The 21,162-nt window shown below is 39.3% G+C and overlaps 1 protein-coding gene across 2 annotated transcripts in view; it reads right to left on the bottom strand.

Moving 5' to 3' along the window:
* TENM2 (teneurin transmembrane protein 2) overlaps positions 1–21,162 on the bottom strand; it is a 1,092,434-nt gene that overhangs the window by 672,865 nt on the left and 398,407 nt on the right. The window lies entirely within an intron of this gene.

Below are 21,162 nucleotides of genomic sequence, written 5' to 3'. Positions count from 1 at the left end.
ATCTCCACGTGCTCTCACTCCTCCTCTGAGTCTGTGAAAATTGCTCTGAATATGAGCAAAGAGGGGTGAAAGGAGCTTTAAATGCTTCAAGCAATTTCTGTGAAATTGTATTGATCACCCAACTTCAGTGCAAGGGGAACCAAGCACTGATATTCCCAGTGACCCCTGGATGAACCTGCTCAACCCCACTGATTCCTGAGCAGCCTCTGAAGACCATCGGCCAAGTCCCTCACAGCTGGCTGCTGTGAACAATCCCCCAAAGGCCACCCCACCTCTGCAGAGCCTCCCCACATCCTGACACCCTGCAAAAGGCACAGGAGCAAGGAAGGAGCTGGAACTGAGGCCGTGCTCGTTCTCCCACGTGAGAATCCCAGAACCCACGTGTGGAAGTTCCTTTGAAGGGAAGCCCAGGCCCTCAGCTTTCTGTTCCTTGCTTTTTAAACCCATCTTTCTTCTCAGTAACTTTTCCATCTCTTCTGCTCTCCGTGTAGTTAGCAGGCTGCTCAGGTTCCATTCCTTAACAATGCATCTTCTAAAAAAAGTCATTCCTTAAGTAACCATTCTTTCTTACTCGCACTGATTTAAAAGAAAATAAAAACCCCTCTTGTCATCTCCTATTAAATTATCAATATATCCATTCTATACTCAGTTTTGAGTGTAGAATCACAGTTTGAAAATAAAAATGAAAATGCAACATGATGCAATGGTTATTCATCATTCATAGCCACAGCTTTTTCTGAGAATTGCCAATTGCTTATTACATAAAATTGTGTATTTCAAGGACGTTAAAGGGGCTAAAGGGAACTTAAAATGTTTTTTCTCTTTTCCTCCCTTCAGCAACTCAAAGAAAGGGAGAAAAATCACAGTAAATATCTGGTCCTTCTGATACATTTTCATGAAGCAGTTTAGCTTGTGTGTTTAAAAAGTAACCAACGGTGGGATTTGCTGTAAAGCTGAATTGGGAAATGGATGGTTCTTAAATGCTGAATAAGGAAAAAAATTAATTCTATCATTCCAGATCAAAATAGGGCACAGAATAAAGACAAGATTTTGAATTTAAATGAAAAGTTGTGACTGAAGCTGGTAAAATTATTGAATATACTGTTTGAGATTGTATTCCTTTTTCTGTTCACAACACATTTATAAGCAGACTACTTTCTATGAATCAGACCACAATTAGTGGACCCTGGGTGAGAACATATCTCACCATCAGAGTTCCTGATGACTTATTCATTTCACTCTGCATTATTCATGATGTGCAATTGGTCAGCTAAAATCACCGTATCACTTTTGTTCCCGGTGTAGACAAAACAGTTCTAAAATGAAGAACAGAAAATATGCCATGTCATGTCAGAAAATCTTTGCTTCTAAGTGGTTAGGGCCACTCTTATACAAATAAACCTAGCTAAAAAATAGTCAATAAGACAAAGAACAGAAGAGGTCTCTAAATTCAAATAGTGTTTGGACCTAGGTCATGGATCAGACAAGTAGATCAGGTAGACTACTCTAGAACATAAGCATATTTCTGCTTGATAGGAAAGTAATGGGGGAGAATTACACATGAAAATCTCAAACTGAGAAGCAAACATCAGAAGGAGAATCAAGAAGTTTAGATGTGAATATCCTGGTCGTATGAGATGATAAAAGATGCAGATTACTAAGTGTATGTAATTAACACATCCTTCTTAATTGGCTCTTCCTCACATCCAGGCAAACATGGATTTATAACGCAGCTCTGCTGCTGCAGTTCAGCCCTACTTAGTGAGGATGTGTGGGTAGACACAGCCTCCCTCTATATTTTTGTGGTACTTATTTATACCATCACAAAAATATCTTATATTTTGGTTTACCAGTGAAAAATGCCAGTTTAGTACTGAAAAATAAGCCAACATTTAAGCAGATCCATTTCTTCAACAGTCACTTTAAAATGGATATTTTTTCACTGTATTGTTAAAACCAGCCTTGGTCAATCATACACAGTTTCCTTGTTGCTGAGTCTTGATTGCTTCCATGACAACAATGCTATTTTATAGCAAGAGTATCCTCATATATAATTAAGGACACTATATGCTTGTTTATATTGAATTTAAAAGATAACTTGAAGAACTCATCGTGCTTCTTCAGCTGTAGTCTCTGAACAGTACCATTAAATCATAAATATTCAAAATTAAGGTAACTTCATGTTCTGTTCTGTAATGAAGCTGTTTACAGAACTGCTGTTAAAGCTTCAGACTTTTCCATTTAAAAAGCATTTAAATGATTGCCATGTTATTTGGAACCCACAAGTCATTTAAAAGAAAAAACAAACAAACAAACAACCACACACCCTAAAACAAATAAACAGAAACAACAATTAAGGAGAAAAAAAAAAAAAAATCCACTGATCCACACATGAAAATAGGAATACTCATGCAAAAACCCATTTTCTCTGCCATGGAAATTTGGTGTCAGTTCTGACTTCTTTGCTTTTGAGATTTTAGTTCATACTCAGAGTAACAGGTTTTTTTGTACTTCAATACCGATGTGACAATATCAGGGACTTTGACACAGAAGAATCTGAAGTTCAAAAGTAAAATCATTTAATGAATGCATAGCACATCCCTTCTTCATTATGCTGAATCCAGCCCTGGAGTTGGGCAATGCATACACTAATTCTCTATTAGAAATGTTATTCTACATTCCTCATTTGTAAAATAGCATTTTAAAAAAAGTCAAGATGTTTGGCTAAGAAAGCTTTCATACCATTTTGAACTTTCCTAGTGTATTCTTAAAAGCAGGAGATAATCCTTTTTCACAGCTATTGTGTTTTATTCTGTTGAAGGTTGCTGGCTGTAAAACATTGTACCTCCCTTTAAACTTTTCCATATAACTTGATTAGACAGCAGTAATCTCTAATGCTTTCATGTGCAAATTTAGGAGTGACCCGGAACAAGAGTTTCCTTCATCCCCATGGCAACCAGGAGGATGGAAGAATGCCACTCACCAGGCAATGCAAGGCAAATTTCATCCCTTTGATGTTAATTAACAAATTGCTTTCAGAAAAGTCAATGCATTTTTCTCCTTTAAATGTTTGTGATAAATTTTTAATATGTCTGGAAATGAAAGAAATACAGAAGCATTGGCTGCTGAGAGGGGAGTGTGGACAACTGCCTTGGCGCTGGTGCTGCAGCAGTGATGACCCCCAGAATGAGTTTGCAGCAAGTGCTCATAAATCACCTTGGGTGAATTTTGGGACTTTAGAAGTGCCAAAAAGGAGTTAAGGACTGATACACCTCTAACTAGTTTTATTTCTAGTCTACACTCTGCTGTGGGCTCTGCTATGAGAAAGTCCTTCGTCCATTTCAGTTGTGAGCACGAAAAGAAATAATAGGATAACACATAAAAAATTTCTTAAGTTGAGTTCATAAGAATATCCTAAATAATTTTAATATAATTAGGATGAAAATCACATCTCACCTATACTCCTTTTTTTTTTTTTTTTTTTTTTTCACAGTTCTTAGACTGCTTGTTACTCTTCCTCCTTTTTCCCCAGCTGTCCAAATGCTTTACAAAAGTTATCAGTCCTTGGTACAAATTCCTTTAGGGACTACTGAGCTGTTCCTAATTTTGCTGGTAAGAGAAGGCTTAAAAGTTGTCAGTCACTCAAAACCCACCAAGAAACCCCATCAGAGTTCCTGCCATGAAGGAATACTCTGATTTATTGGTTAAGATGTTTAGTTCAGAGAATGTGTTTTCCCTTCTGCCCCTGATTTTGATTTTCCAGGATTAATCATCTGGGTGAAACTTCATTACAGAGGTGATCTGAATAACTCCAGGTGATCTGAGGAACTCCAGCAGAAGTAAGCTCAAGTGAAACAGCCACTCTGCAAACTAACCCCTTACAGACACTGATTTCATTGTTATGCGGTATGTTCTTATCACACTCTGTTACTTACACCTCGATCTTCCTTTTCCTGATCCAAATGCTTTCTTAAATAGTGTCTGAGATCTTGGAGGTGACATTGTAGCTCGAGTTACCTTCAGCAAAGTTCAGACCAGGCACTGTGAGAGCAGAAGCTGGTGGGCTCACAGGATGTTCAGGCACTGAAGGAGCTGTGCCATCCCTGACCTTGGAGCTTTTCAACCCCACAGCCTGGGCTCACCTCAGAGGTGCCCCTGCTCCAACCAGGTGGTTTGGACTTGCACCCTCTCCTGAGGTCCCAGCCAGCCCAAAATTTCATTATGCTATTATCAGATACCGTGATGGATTTAAAAAAAAAAAAAAAAAAATCCTACAAGATGTCAGATTTTATAGCAAAAGGTAAATGAACAAGAAGCAAGTTTAGGCAACTCAAGATTTGGATGACACTCACTGCCCCAAATTACCTGTAACTTCAGCTGAACTGAAAACAAGGCTCTGACTGCAGACAAAAATACAAGTTTCTAATCCCCAGCAGTGACACACCAATCCCAGAAACCTTTCCTTCCCTGAACGTTCCAAAATCCCCTGCTGCAGTGTTGTTTTGCATCTCCACATCAGTAAGGGATTGTGTGAAACTCCACAATGCTTTTCTAACACACACTCCCTGCCCATCACTTAAAAAAAAAATACAGAATAAATCTCACTTCTCCCGTATTTGTATGTAATCTTATTTAACAAGCTTGCCATTCAGCACAGCAGGGAAAGTCCATTAGAAGAATGATATGCAAGAATTCCACCAGAGGCTTCTCAGAAGGTGAGAAGTCACCTCCTTACTGCTCTTTACCTCAACTATCAGAACTAAAGCACTAAACATAAATCTGCATGGCTGTAAGCCCAGAGAAGGAAAGCTGATGGTAATTTCTCTCTCACCCTAATTCACCCTCTCATGAGCTACACTCACCACACAATATAATTTTACCGTCCAAGTCTTTATCTGGGGATTTACAGCTACAGACCCACACCTCTCAGGGCAGGTAGGAGTGGATGATGACAAATATCCCACCTTGTAGAGGGGAGTGACTGAAAATCTGGGTATTTGGAGATGCTTGTGAACCCCTTGTACTCCATTCAATGGGAAGAGGAACTTCCGAAGGTCAAGCTAAATTCCACAATAATTTTCTAAATCAGATATAGATATAGAAAAGATATAGATAAAGATATAGAAAATAGTTGAAAGAGATTCAGTGTAACCCTGTATCCTGAAAAACATTTAGATTTTAATCCAATATCTGAAATCAATATCCTCTTTGCATACAGTGATATGAAAAGCACCTTTTCAACAAGACTTAAATTATTTCCTAAAGAGAACAGGACAAAGACTCCAAATGCTTTGGTATCCAGTGCTTGTTGTCATGCTTGAAAATCTCTTTTAATTTTTCCCTTTTTTTCAGGTAACTTTTTTTTTTTTTTCCTTTAATTGGAAAAACATGTACAGAACAATTATATTTTGACCAGGCCTTCTGATCAAACAGATTTAACTGTTTTCTTCCAGACAGGTTTTCAGCGTTACCTTTCCAAACTGATTTATATAGAGGGACCTGCTTTCTAAAAGATATGTACTTTCTGAAAAATATGACTCCACTGGAGAAAGTTGTTTTTCAGCCATCTGCCACTCCTATCTTCCAATTAGAGTGGTACAGGCAGGGGGAGTAATCATGTTTACTTGGAAAAACATGAAAATATGCATATGCAATACAGTAAATAAAATTAAAATAAACATGAGATTTTGCATTCTATTTACTGGAAGTGGCTGGCTTAACTGTGCAACTGTTCAGCCTCGTATGTGAGTCATGCTAATGTATGAATGCATTCAATACAGTACGACTATTTTGCCAAGCAATATATTAGAAAACTCTTACCAGAACTTCCCAGAGCAGCCAGTCATATAAGTTCATATCTTATAATGAAAACAGAAATCACAATGTAGTCTAATGTGGAGCTACATAAGGATTGTTCCCAGTACCCTAAATATAAATTAACACACATAAGCTTTGTATGAATGCTTTCTAAATCAACAAATTAAATAAAATTATTACCAAAATTTACTGGGAGAATAACTTCAATTTGAGAAAAATGGCACTAGATGACTGCCTGAGCACACATCTATATGTTTCTTATGTTTTTCCTTGATACTTCTGTTACAGGTGCTACAAACAAAAAGTTGGATTTTATCTGTGTTGTGTAAAGTACATTATTTTTACTAAAGAAGTGCAAGTATGAGGATGTTTTGGCAAGCATTAAGATGTAATAGTTCCTAAAGGGTCTGCCAGCAATGGAGGCTGGGCCCAGCTTACACATTTAAGGAGACATAGAAGTGGATATTTGGTAAAATACTGGGATACTCTCCATAAACAGCACTGTTGAAACATTGCCTGATTTTCCACGTCTGCAATTTTCTATCTGTAAGAAAAAAACCCCTCAAAATACTTGGAAAGTAAACAAGTACCTGAAAAGGCAAGTTCCTTTGAGGATGGAGTCAGTTTAAAGCAAAGAATATATATACATATATATATATATATCTATATCTATTTGCAGCACTCACTTCTGAAGCAGTAAAAGTGCACACCTACCACTGAGATGAGCACAAAGGCTGAGAAAAAACTGTCCAAAATAATGAGAAGGCTTCATATATATTTCAATTTCCATTCTTTTTTATTATAAACAAAACAAAACAAAACAAAAAAATCCTCCCCCCCAAAAACACTCCAAAAAACCCCCAAACAAAACCGAGAAAAAACAAACAAAAAACCAAACTAAAAAACCACACCCACAAAAAACCCCACACAAAAACAAACCAACAACAAAACCCCACCAAAACCAAACAAGCATCCCCTCCCTACCTCCAGAATAGAAAACAATTAATATTTATGTCAATTGATGGTATTGCTATTGCTGGTTTATTATGACTACTAGCATACAAAAAAAGATTAGGATAGTAACAGTAGTTTGGTGGTGGTTTAGTGTCATGTAAGGAACTGAGCCAAATTCATGCTGGCAGACAGAGTTAGTAGACCAAAGATTAGTAAAGATACTTCAAGCCTAAAGGAGAAGGAATTTCCATAAATATTTTGTCATGATCTGTATTCTGTCATCTTGAAAAGGATAAAAGAAAAAAACACAAAAACATAAAAGGGGAGGACAAATTTTCTTTCTCTCAATGAGCAGAAACTCACAGTATACGTAGCATAAGTAGTGTAAGTAGTATAGGGAGGGAGAGGATGGCAGCACTAAAATCAAGCAAATCTGACTTTCAGGTGAAGACTTTCCTTTACACACACACTCCAGGAGCTGGTTACTCCAAGGACAGCCCCTCACTGCAGAGCAGTGCCCTGCACCCCACACCTCTGAGGTGGGAGCTGGCACGGAAAACACCGAGGGGGACGTCCAGGTTGCACACAGACAACCCAGTAATAAATCTTACAGCAGAGTGTTTGAAGAAAGAGATGGATCCCAAATATACAAACAGGCCTCTGAACATCAGGGAGACAATTCTGGCTGATAAAGGAGCCCACATGCAGCCAAGAGGAGAAGAGCCTTCATTTGTGACTGGCAACTGAGCTGGGCAATTTCCTGTTTTCCCATTATGTCTCCCATTGAGACTCTCCATAGGCTCTCTATAGTTTACAGCAGAAGGCTGAGGGAAGGAGACTCTGTGTTGACAAAGGAGCAAAAACAGAAGAAAACGAGTTGTGATTTTTCCTGCTTGGTGGCTGAGCAATCACCAGGACACCTTTTCCTTATTAAACAACAAAAGGGAAATGTGAATATGTAATGTTTGTTGGTATTTTCTGTGCTTGGCAAGAAGCACTTTGCTTCTGCAACTGTGATGTGAAGAATCTCTTCATGCTGGATGGCTTTAGTCTGTGGGCACCCTGGTGAGCACGAAGAAAGAATCACAGAAAGACCTGACATCAAACTGGCTGCCAACAACACCCTCACTTTACACCAGCATACAAAAAAGCAATAAACAAGGATATGCATGAACAGTATGGGTTTCTCTTTCTGCGCTTGGTATCAAGTCAATTGCTAATATGCTTGTGATATGAAAACATTTCACATGTACATCAGTGCTTCCAGGCACCCAGTTGAGACCATAGCAACAACAGATTTCACTGCATTGCTGCAGGAAAAGACTTTCCTCCTTTGCTTGCTCCAAGTTCTTTCTAAAGCAAAACCAGTGCCCACTTATGTATACATCAGCATTCTCATCCTCTCTCCATGCACACCCTCAGCACACTTAAAAAATACAGCAGGACTTGCTTACTTGTGGCTACATCAGAGAGGGCAGGAGGTGCAGGATCCTTTTCTGTATTTACTAATTCAAACAGTTTTTAATCTTAATTTCATACCCTTTTAATGTATATTTTTCATCCTGTCATAATGCACAGCACTCTGTCAAAGTCACAGCACAGAACAATACAAAATAAATGTTCTGATGATGAGATGGTGAGATAAAGGCAGCTGCTTCCCATAAAACAAAAACAAAAAACCAACCCCCCCATCCCCCCCCCCCCCAACCTAGATCATAAATATTATTATTACTTTTTTGCAATGCCTTATTTCTCTATAGCATTCCAGTTCTGCCAGGGGTGTACACTCTGTGCCACCTTGACTGCACAAGCTCTAAATGATTTGACAGATAATTACTGATCACAACAGTGCTAGAAATGTTCTTATGAGTCCAGAGACAAAGCAGCCAAGGAAAAAAAAACCAGACTCAGTTATTGATATGAGTTGTGCTGACTTATGTTCAAGCTGACTTATGCAGGCTATTTACACTATTATTTAAAGGGCTGATATTTTCCTGTGAAGTTTTCACTTCACATTCCATACACAGCAAACTGTATTGTATTTAAAAGAAACTTCTATTTACGTCATTGATAAATACTTGTATAATACGAGACATGAAGAGCCTACAGAAATAAAATATAATCATCTATTAATCACATACTATTTTCATCAATATATTCTGTCCAATATCCTATAAATACATTATGTCCATAAATACAGAATTTAGCTCAAAGATGTACTGGCAGTGAGACATATGTTTATTTAACTTATTTCTTAAATGTTAAAAAAGTCAAAACACTAGAACTACAATAATCCTAGAACTGTGGGTTTTTTCCTTGGAAACAATTACTTTGTTTTCATTTGCTGCCCTGCTTACCCAGCCTAAACAGCACAACATCATGCTATGCTGCAGATAGCATTGGAAACTACCCCAACATGTTTTAGGTTTTCTTTTTTCATGCTTTTAATTTTTTTTTTTCTTTCAGTATTCTACTGTTAGTAATTTGACACTTTCAAGGTGTAACACATACACCATTTGTCAGTGTCACACTGAGGATAAAGAATTTTGTGTATTTGTCTATTGAATATTCACAACAACATATATTTCAGTGCAATAAGTCAAATATTTTAGCATTTAGCAAAGAACTCTTGTCCTCAGGCAGCCTAATACAAAACTTTATAATCTTCTAAGAAACTGAGACATTATGGCATTTACTGCACAAAGCACTTCTGTTTTCCTGTGTGTGTAAATGTCTGCGTTCCATGAACTCCAGGTCAAACACAGGATTTCCCAGGCTCTAAATAACTCCATTTTCCTATAGCAATTATATGATCCTAATAACTTTTTTCCAACTTATATTTAAGCCAAGTAAAAATTACATACTTTTCAGTAATAATTAGCTTGCTTAAGGTGAAATTAGAATAACAAAGAGGAGGATTTTCATTTTTTTGTCATTATTAAAGATAATTTTTAGACAATGCCAGTTATTTGACATTCCCTATAAAGTTTATGGTTTTTTCATGTTCCAGTGTGTTACCAGGATCAAATGCTATTTATCTGCTGTAAACTGGTACAATAAATCAATTTTAGTGGCCAGCAAGGAAACTTCAGCTCATTGGGCCCTGTATGTAATTTGGATTCCCTTATCTTGTTCGATAGATTTGATCCTGTTTTTAAAGAAAACACATGGATATAGATGCATTTTACACTGCTACTACTTATAGAGGTTGTATACGTTGTAAAATGTCCTTAGGATATCCTTTTTTTACTGTCCTAGATAAATTACCAAAAAAAAAAAAAAAGAAAAAAAAAAAAGAAAAATAAGAGAGAAAAAAGAGAAAAAAAGATTAAACGAGAGTGATGTAAGTGCATTATAATGTCACAGTCCTGTTTCATGTTGGTCAAGATGTCTCATCTCACAGTCTGTCCTCACTTTGATGTTGGGGAAGTATTATTGTGCTGTAGTCTGTGAAGTCCTTTTCTGTCAGGGGCTTACTACACTTTTCCTCGTCAAGTGTTTTGTATTTTGTGATAGCAAAATGAGGAGGGGCAGCACCAAGGTTCAAAGACCCAAACAGCAAACAGGAACGCTGCTGTACAGCTGAACAAGCTCAGCCTCAAGACTGCAAGCGGAGCGCTACACAACAAGGAATCAGATGGTCGACTTAATTTTAAATGCTAAGTGAAAATCCTCCATTTTAACACCTGGACTTCTAAACAAGTCATCTTAAAAGAGAAACAACAACCCAAGCCAAAACCACATATCTGACTACTTTACATAACCAGGGTTTATAATTACAAAGATTTCTTTTTCTGCTCTTTCTTTAAGGCAGCTTCTTAAAATGATCTGTCCTCACTGACATGGTTCACCGTCTAGAAAAGTTACGTAAAGTGCAACCATTGACAGTGCAACCATTACTTATTTCTTTTAATGTAACAAGACCCATTTAATTCTGCTTTTGAAATAAAGTACAGAAACCAAACCACGCTGAACGTTTGCTACTAATATTTCCTGCTGAGATAGCAGACAGCCCTTATCTTCAGGCCAGCCTGCCCTCACCATCACCCATTGTGTCTCCAAGGAAATTGCTACCATGCTACATGTAACTCACAGATCTAATATCCCACATATATTGTGGATGTAAGAGCCCTCTTGCTTTTACCTCCTTCAAAAAATAGGTGAGCACTGCTCCCAAATATTTTGTAATGTTAGTCCACAATGGCTTAGTGCTGGCAGAAATATCAGCACACGTTACACAGGCTGAACCCAAATGCCTCCTGGAATCCAGCTCCTGTGACACGACAGAAGTGCCCACTGAAGGAGCGGTGGAAGTGCCAAATGGCTACAGCCACAATTTATGGTGTTGGCAAACAGGAATAAGAGGTGAATCCAACCAGAGCAGCTCCTGAGTGAACACCACCTTGTCTGTCTCCAACAGCCCTTGCAGGAGCACAGTTTCTCTATGCACTGGTGACAGAAAATGCTGCAGGCTTTTCCAGCACCTGCAGCACAGCCATACAAAGGAGCCAGACCACAGGCAGCTTCCTGATGCCATCTCCATGGACCCCAGAGCCCTACAAACCCAGTGACCTCCCCAGAACCTGGTGCATGCAGAGCTCTGGGAGTGCTCCTGAACAAGGACATAAAGAATCCTATACCTACCCAAGTCAAAGAAATAAAAAATCATAGAAAAGTTAAGGTAAGAAGGTCACCTTGACATCATCTAACAAATTTTCCCTGTAAAAGGAGGGCTAAGTTGTCTTATACTGAATTTCTTTTCCACTAGGACACCCAGATTCTTGTTGGGGACTCTCCTTGCCTTTCACCAAATCAGGTGTAACATTTGCTTTCTCCTGCAATGAAGAACTTTCTACATTCACCACAACTTTTTGAGGAGAGTAAACAGCAGAAGAGGACATGAGACTGAGAAGTCACCAGAGACCGCCTAGAAGAGAGTTTTGCCTCTGTTGTTTGGACAGGATGCATCAGCTCTCCCATCTACAAGCAGAATCACAACTCAGGGGTCTGACAATAGGTGGCCTCCAAAGACGGGTGAGATGAAAATAGTCTTGGCCAGCAACTTGGAGGATGGGAAGGAAAGGGAAGAGTGAAGTGTGATGCAGGATTTCCAAGTGACACCTTAAAGGCCTGCAGTGGTTTACAGTGTACAAATACATGCATACAGCCATCCACACCATTACAGATACGGTATTGTGTATGCTATGTATGTTTTATAAACCCAGGATTATTTACATCATCTTTCACAGAAATAGGGTGAAGCAAGTTGCACTTCATTCCTCCTGTGCTTTGCTGATCAACCCTCGGATTTGCCCACGGAGTGGGAACCACTCCTGCACGGCAGACTTCCCACAGGGGCCCTGGGGGAGAGGAGAGCCTGGAGAAATGCATCATTCTCCTTTTATTGAACACGCTCTTTTATTCTGAGGAGGGCCAGCAACATTTTTGAGCTGCTGCTATGCCCCTGCCATGGCTTGATATGCAGCTGTTTTCAGCTCTGATGGAACATTTTAACAGCGACAGCCTAAGGGGCCAGAAGAATCATGTGCTGGGTTACATAAGCTGCCCCCAAAGAAAGGAGAGATTTTGATAACCTCTTCCATATCACGAAAACTGGAAAGGGTGTAAACAGGTGACTGAACTACCTGGACAAATTTTCCCAGAGGAAATGACCCATGTGTTATTCTGAAAACAAAACCGTAACTGCCCACAGCTGCTGTTTGCTTTCTCAGCCTAAAATGGGAACCTGACCTATCTGAGGAGGACTGTTTAACAAAGAAAATGCAGAAATATTCTAGTTTCATAAATATCCAGAAACAAAAAATGAAAAAAAGGAAGGAAAACAACAATAAGAATATTCAGTTATAGAAGTCAACTGAAATTTCTGTTTCATCTACTCTCATTTGGAAAAAAAAAAAAAAAAATGCATTCCCAGCCATGATTTTTTAATGTTTCCCAATAGAAAGGATTACATAATTGTGTACATGTTATTACCAATGACACCACTATGCTATGGAACCACTGACATTTTAAACTTAATTACGGATGGCAGCTTATGAAATAATTAAAAAGAAAAGATTGGACAGCAACCACAATGATTTCATGCTTCCTCTTCATGTGTGTTTAGCACAATATTGCTGAGTCCCTCAACTTTAAAAAATAATGTGAATTATCAACCAGATCACACTGCTGGTGGCTGGGTGGCTGACTCAGTTGTAGGAAATGATAGCGTGTCACGTTTGGCACTCCAAGCCCAGGTCTCTGCAGGAGGTGTCCCCAGAGCCAGCAGGGCTGGCTGGTGGCCACGCGGTGACCACTGCCCAAGGAGGCACTGAACAGCAGGTCAGGCTCACAGGCTGCTCAGGCAGGGCCATGCACACTCTGAACAACACATTTGCAGAGCACAGGGTGCTCCTTGGGGTCTACGGATCTGAACTGAAAAAGTGAAATTCGAGTTTGAGGGATCTTATACCTGCCTGATTTCATTCTATGACTTTCCTTTCCAGCCCATGTGAAATTCCCTCCCCTCCATGAATCCACTAATTAAATTGCCAGTGGCTTCAATACTGATGCTACCTCACTCCAGGGAGAATTCTGTCTGGCTCTCCAGAGATTATTTTAATGTGTTCCATGTTAAATTGGTAAGCACTTTTTAACCTGTTCCTTCCTGATTCCATCTCACTTCTGTTATTACTAATAGCACATTAAGCCTTTAACTACAATCATTCTAGTGAAGGACTAACACAAAATAGCTATTAAGCTTTTCGGCTCTCTACATACCTCTTTTCTTCTACTTAGATGTCTCTTAAGCAGTGAACTGACAATTCCTTTGGTTTTTCCCTGGCCTCTTATGCACTTTAAAAGCATGTCCTTCCTGCCTTTTACGTGGTTTACTAATGGTACCTCATTTAGAGCCTTTACCTTTCTGACTCTTCCTACAAATTCAACCCCAATACCCAGTCCTCCCTCCTGTAATTTTACTCTCTTTTTATGCAGCTACAGCTTTATTATGCCAAAGATGCCCAAAATCTTTCTTGGGCCTTCTTATTTGTGGGGTTGTGTGGTGGGTTTTTTCATTTCTGTGGGATTTTTTTTTTGTGTTTTTTTTGGTGGAGAGAAGAATAAGGAAGGCAATTTAGGAGGACTTAAGTACAGTACGCTGATTCTGTGCACCCTTACTCTAAACACAGCTTCTCTCCTTTCCTGCCCTGTAGCTGTTGAAGCTCTGTGGTGAAAAGCATTAATTAAATTAATTAAATGTATCCTTCTTTTGTCACATAAATTGCTTATGCTTTTACAAACTATAGATGCTTGCCTTTCAATTGCCAGTCATGCTGTTACATGTTCTTTTTTTTTAAAGCATGTGATTAAATAATAAACAGCCTAAGGTCAGGGCTGCTGTACACTTTCAGTTTAGTATCCATGCTAAAATTTAGAGTGTTTTTAGGAACAGGAGACCTTTTTCATCAAACACAAGAAGTATTTGGGAACATCTGTACATTAAAAAGCACACAGCAACATTGCAATTTGTATCTCAGATAGAATTTGTGAATTAATCACTAGTTTTTCATTATGTACTCAGCTCTTGAGTGGGACGTTGCACCTTAATAATTATGCTGCCTGTAGAAATGGGCAACAGAGGCTGATTAACAAGCCTCTGCATCATCTTATCATATAGAATAATTCAGACTACAAAGAACCTCTGGAAACCATCCGTTTGAGACCTTCAGTGAAAGCAGGGCCAGCCTCAAGGGTAAATTCAAGTTCAACACAAGGTAACCTGATCCTTCAGGACATGAAGGTCATGTGTGAATGAAGCCCCAGTATAAAACCTGCTCTGCTACTGAGAAAGGGGAGATGAATAAAGGACTAAGTGGTGCTGTCTAATACAGCACTGACCTGCTCCCACTCTTCCAGCTCTCTGATAAGCTGGACAGGTATTAATGTGTACACAGAGGCTTCGGGGTTTCTCTCCAGAACAATCTATCTGGGCTTCACAAGGACAATTTTTAAACCCTCTTTCCACATGCCTGCTATTTCTCAGGCTTTCTGCCACATCTATAGGTCACATCCATTCCTCCAACCATAAATATTTTTTGCTTGTTCTTAAGTATGCAATAATTTTTAATTATTTATCCATGAATGTAATTTTTACATTTTGTACCAACTTCAGAATCTCAAGAAAATTGCACAGAGTTGTCCTTCTAATCTGTCCCTGTTGAGAAAAAATCCTTTCAGAAAAGGACAACACTACTTTCAGTTAACAATATTTGTATTAAATTCTATCTTTTCAGGCATAGTAGACCATACCTTTTCAAGTCACCAACTCTACTCTCATCAATCAGAATACCTGATGTATACTGAGGACAAAATCCTTTGCTCAAAGAATTTTAAATATATATATATATATATATATATATATATATATTTAAAATCTCAAGTCCTACAGGAAACAGAAAGGATGAAGACCAAAACACATCATAAAGAAGCCTACATAATAATAAAAAAGGTACTCTGTTATAACAAGTAATATTTTAGTTTAAATTATTATTTGAATGATATGTAGATCAGTATTTTTTATATATATATATATATATTTATATATATATATACACACACACACACACATTTTAGCCTGATAAAACACAAGATAAATCACATACAATAGTAAAAGTTAAAAAATTGTTTTCCCCTAAATTACACTGATATAAATGAAGAGCGATTCTGTGAAACCAGTGGCGATATGGTGCATGAGAAATGAATCAAGTCCAACATTTCTTTAATCTAGTCAGCATTCCTTTCTCCATTGCTAGACTTACTCTGCATTATCCCCAAACAGAAGGGACAAAGCAGAAAATTATCACCTGTTGGTGATAATGGTGACTAATAGCAGCCCCATCATACCAATTATTTCAAATGTTTTAATGTAATCCTTCATAAGTCACTACATATAATTAACAGATAGAGAGAAAAAAACCTACAGGCAAAATGCTGAGAAAAAATACCTACACAGAGTCACTGCTGAAGTTGTTTGACCCAGTATGACATTTCTTGTTAAAAGAACAAAATAATCCCAGAAAGACCTGGTAAAGAATCCTCCACGAACCCAGGAAAAGGACCATACAAGAATATAATGAAAAGAAGAAGAAAACAATAGAGGAGCAGAGGTATTTAGAATAAAGCCAGGATGGATCCAAGTGATGCCTTTTGAGAAAATCATGTCCTTGTTCCCTGTTCTGGGAGCTTTGCTGGGTCCTTGGCCTAGTCACAACCTCCTTAGCTGAGCTCAAGCAAAGTACAGCTTCAGCTGTCCATAAGCCAGTTAGCAGATAAAAAACACACATTTTTTGCAACAGGAAAAATGCAAGATTTGTCTTTTTTTGGTGTTTCATATCTGCAGCATGCAAAACTAGCATAAAAGATATTGGTTGTGCTTACAGGGCCGTTAAAGGACTGGAATCTTTGTGTTTAAAACATGGAGACAAATCATGCAATCTTCCCACAGACCACTGATGACAGCTGTGCTGCTGTGTTGTGTCAATCCAGTTCCTTTGCTGTACAGACCCAGTTACTGCTGCAGCTCACCAGAAAAATCAGATTTTTCTTGCTTCAGTTTTTATTTTAACCAAAATAACTGTTCTGGGAAGTTGCTACATAAATTCAGAGACCAGCGTCTTTCCGGAAACAACACTGAACTAAATGTCCTCAGAGTATTAGAGGTATTTGTCATTACAGATTACATCTTGTGTAGGTACTGCACAAAGTGTCCATGCTAACACAGCCATAATTAAAAAACACGGCCTCATCTCCTTTGTTTTACTGCAGAAAAGCTCACCTGCTACTCATGCTATCTACTTAAATCCTGCTGACATAGCCTCCGTGTTTTTTTCCTTCTAAACTGCCATTTTACTGCTGCTAAGAAGAGTATAACTTACCCTTGGCCTTTATTTCAATATTCCACAGAAGAAAATGGAAAACAGTAAAATATTACACCCCTAAACATTCTTTTTTCCAAAGCTTTAATAAATTGATTTAATAATATTACAGAAATATGTCTTGTGGTTCAGAAAGTTAAAAATTATTGCTTTCTACAAGTGTCAGACACATTTCTATAAAAACTATGAAACGCATTTTGTCATATTCTATTTGATTAGGAAGTGTTAATTTCCATCAGATTGGAAGAAGCAGCTTGTCTGCTGGCGCAGCATCCCTTGATCGGGCTCTTCCAGTGGCACCTTAACTTATCCCGCTGCTGCTAACAAGGTGTGGAGGCCAATGCACCTCCTAACCCAGAGCACCTGAGGCTCCCTTGGAGGAACGCCCCTTAATCGGGTCAGGTCCCTTCATGTTAGGAGGAGGAGAAGCTGCCTCCTCCCAGAGTTCTTTGGTTGTTATTCAAATGTACCCCAGTTCTGCTCTCCCGGTTGGCCCATTGGCCTTTCTGCCCCTTTCTGCCTTCATTGTCCTTCCTCTAGAATGTTCTCCCTTCCCCGAGGCCCCATTGGCCCTGGTCTGGTGCAATCCCTGCCCATGATCCGTCCCATTCCCCCACTGGTTCTCCTTGTACACTGCCCCACCTGGACACCCCTTTCTCCCTCACCCACTGGCTCCTGTTCCCAACTCCGCCCCATGGATAAACCCTGGTCCCTCACTTGTGCCCCTGTCCTTGTCCCTGAACCCTTTCACGTGGAGATGGAATAAACCCTCTCCATGGAACTCTGTACAAAGACCCTTCCCTTTCTTACTGCCGAGGGATTTATCCCAGCTATCTGGTGTGTGTTGGGTGATTTTGTTGCTGTGCCTGTGGCTCCTGGTGGCTCTCCACTTGGGGATGCTTCCAGAAGGTGGGGGCACCTTTCTACCTCTACCCACTGCAACATCGAAGCACCATCACAAGTTCAGCTCCTGGGCTGCTTCCAAACCCCAGGGCTGTGATACTTCTCTGAACCCAGAACTGGGACAGAGCAGTCCGAAGCACCTCGCCGCTGACAACATACCAAGCACACATGCAAAAAGTCTTTTTTGTCTCCTTGGATTGGTTTGAACTCTGCTCTCAGTAGTGACAGAAAATGAATTAATTTCTCTCTCTTCTATTTGACTTTGTGCCACTTTCACTGGCCCATTCCTACACAGGCAGCTTTAGAACCCAATTCACAGGGTTTTTTAAAGGCATATTCTCACTGTCAAGAATATTAATCCACAAACACCAAAGGTTTATGTCCAAAAAGGAAACAGAGGAGTCCGGTAACTTTACTTGAATAAAGGGAGAGGCCATGGAGTATTTCTCCTGGGGTCTCTCAAATTTTTAGAGGATGCAGCCTCCTTTTTATCCTAATTTTCCTCTCTCTTTCTGCTGAGGTACTTGGGATGTACAGACTTCCTGAAAGACCTAATGCCCCCTTCTAATGTAAATCCTCCCGCCATTTCTTTTTCTTGTGTCAATCAGTGGAATTCCTATGGAATTTATGGTTCTTCCCATTGTTTGTTTCATCTCTCAGTATCCAATTTCATTTATCAGCAGACCTACAGTTTGTTTGTAAAGACAAATTTCTCTCATTCCGTTCATCAATCAGTGGAATCCTTCCCATTGTTTCTTTTATCTCTCAGTGCTAGTTTCACCTACTAAGAGACACACATTTTGTTTGTAAAGACAAGTCCCTTGTTCCTCTCAATATTCTCTGCTAATTTTAGCTACCCAACTTGTGAAAGTGGATTATAAAGAGAAGTAAGAGTGAAAATAAAAACCAAAAGGAGATTAATACAGCACCTGCCTCTGCAGGAGCAGAGCCTTGAAGATTGCACATCCCCATTCCTTGATGTAATGGTATAAGATGCTTTGACCTAACACACCACATTATTTATAAATTATACTGAATATGCACTACGATATATCTGAAAAGATGCCATTAAAGGAATTTCACATGTGGGAAGGGCATATAGGCTTTTTGATCAGAAAGAGAGGACATTTGCATTAAAATAAAAAAGTCTCAAATCTTAGTTGGAGATGTAAAAAAATTACTTCCCTTATTAATAAGACAAGTCCCATTTTCATAAGGTTTTTCTTTCAGTATCATGATCAGAATTTTGAAGGAGGCCTGCACTATGTGTTCATATTTCTGATTAGGTATCCACAAAGGGTACCTAATACCCTTGACAAAGGCAGTTTTCCTTGTGGTCTCCCTGAACTTTTGAATTTTCCACATTATTAAGTCTAATATAAATATGGTAGAACCTTGGTATTATGAGTTTTACTTCTTAGTGATTTTGAAAACACTTTGCACTACATGATACTAAACATTCATGGAACTAAAATTATTAAAATGGATAAAGCAATAAACGTAAGCTTTAAGATGTTAAAGGTGAAATAGCAAAGGAAGAGGCAATTCAGAGGAAAAAATAATTAAAGCAATTCTACAAAAATAATACAAATACAAATCTTCCAGGAACTTTGCAATATACTGGGGGAGGAAGGAAATAAAGCACTGCCAACAAGTCACAGGTAAATAGCTTGACAGAGAGTGAAAATGTTGCCAAGAGGAAGTGATAATGGTTTTGTATCCATAATTCATTCACCTCGAGGGATGCAGGATTACGTAATGTAGTGGCACTGCTGTATCCTGATTCATTAGTGAGTCCTACAGAGCATTTTCTGCGTTCGTAACTTGGGGAAGTGCCTGAGACACATGCACTCTGTAAGTTACTCCCTCCCATGCTCCTGACAGGGCTGGATGCTCTCAGGGTTTGAAGTTCACTCTCATACCAGTGGTAAGACAGGGTGAAAGTCTGAGCAACAGCTCAATCATCACTGCACGGGCCAATCAGAAAGAGCAGGATTCATCACAGTGGTGTTGAAAGAAGGGAAAATGAAAGAGCAGATACACTTCCCACCTGATCATTAGTTTGCAGTAACACAAAGGGTGATGGAAGCTTGGAGGAGACACAGATAAAAGTGGCAGTAATAAAAATTGGCACAGATGAAATACGGGACTCAGAGTAGGGAGGTGAGAATTGGAAGAGTTCAGAAGGAATAGCAATTAAACAAGGTGAGAGTGTCTTCAAGAACATTGGGCATGGACGTGGCAAGGGAAGGAAAAAAGGATGGTGAGGAACCAAAATTATGGTCAACAAAGTAACAGTGTTGCACTGAAATGAAAAAAGAAGAAAGAAAAATCAATTTGGAAAACAACAGATTATTGGAGAGGGATGTAGTACTTCAGGATAGAGAACAAATCCTAAAATTTTAAACAGGGAAGCTCAACATGAGTAAGAAGGAAATGAAGTATGAAGTAGCCAAGAAAAATTAGTTATACATAATCCAAATTAAAACACACATTTGATTTTTTTCCCTATGCATAGTCTCACATTTTCCAATTAGAGAAGTGCAAGTGTAATTCATCATGTAAATCACTGTGCATTACCTCCCCTTCATCCCAGCCATAAGAAAACGTGGGATACTCTGATACTTACAAGATGAATCTATATGGCTTTTCTGCCCCAACAACTCTAAAATGTGGCTTTGAGAGCTGGGCTGGGTCCAGGCTGTGCAGTCAGGAATGCCTCCTGGAGCAGCTGCTCTTCAGACCCTTGGGGTGCGGCTCCAGGGGGAAGACACTTGTGTTGTCCCTGGCTTTCCTGTCCCTTGGAATGAACTGCAATGGACACGTGCTCTTCCTCAGTCTGGCATCGTGACTGGACTTCTCACCCAACTCCCAATTAACCCAAACCCACAGCTGCAGCCTGGGGCTCCGTGGGAGCACTCGAGGGACCCCAGGGCAGCAGGGCTGGTGGCCTCAGGAAGCCTTGTGGCCCCCAGGGAGGGGCTCAGGACAGCAGTGCTGGGGTACCATGGCACTGGGGAAGGTGCTGAGCTGAAAGCCTTGGTGCCAGTCTCGATTTGTCACCGCAGCACTGTGGGAAACAGCACACAGCACACATCTCACATTCGTGTGTTTGGAAATTACCAAAATCAAAGCCAAGCTAATATTTTGATACGCTAAACAAGTATGTGTAGATGCTTGAAAGCCTTTATTTTTGTTCATTTTATTTTTAACAGTGCCAAGAAAAGTGACTTTCTTCAAGTTCCATGTAGTTTCCAGTAACAAATGCTACTGAAGGGAGTCTGTGCCACCCACACAAAAAAGTAGTTAGTGGCTCTCCCAAGTCTGGGGTAATAAGAGTTACTCAGACGCCAGGGAAAAAAGAAAAAAGAGAATCTATTCAGTGCTTTGAAAAAAACTGAGACTGGGAATAATTCATGTGCATGTACTCTCTAATATAGAATTTGGAAAAAATCAGCAATTTATCAGCCAGGTACCTCATGAGATGGAGGATCAGATACCAGGTGATGAACACCTCCAAGAAACACGGAAAGAAAATGCATTCTCAGAATCA

This window comes from Hirundo rustica, chromosome 14 (assembly GCF_015227805.2).
Source record: "Hirundo rustica isolate bHirRus1 chromosome 14, bHirRus1.pri.v3, whole genome shotgun sequence".
Classification (NCBI taxonomy): Eukaryota; Metazoa; Chordata; class Aves; order Passeriformes; family Hirundinidae; genus Hirundo; species Hirundo rustica.
Note: the sequence above shows the minus strand (reverse complement) of the source record. Positions and strands in the feature narration are given on the sequence as shown.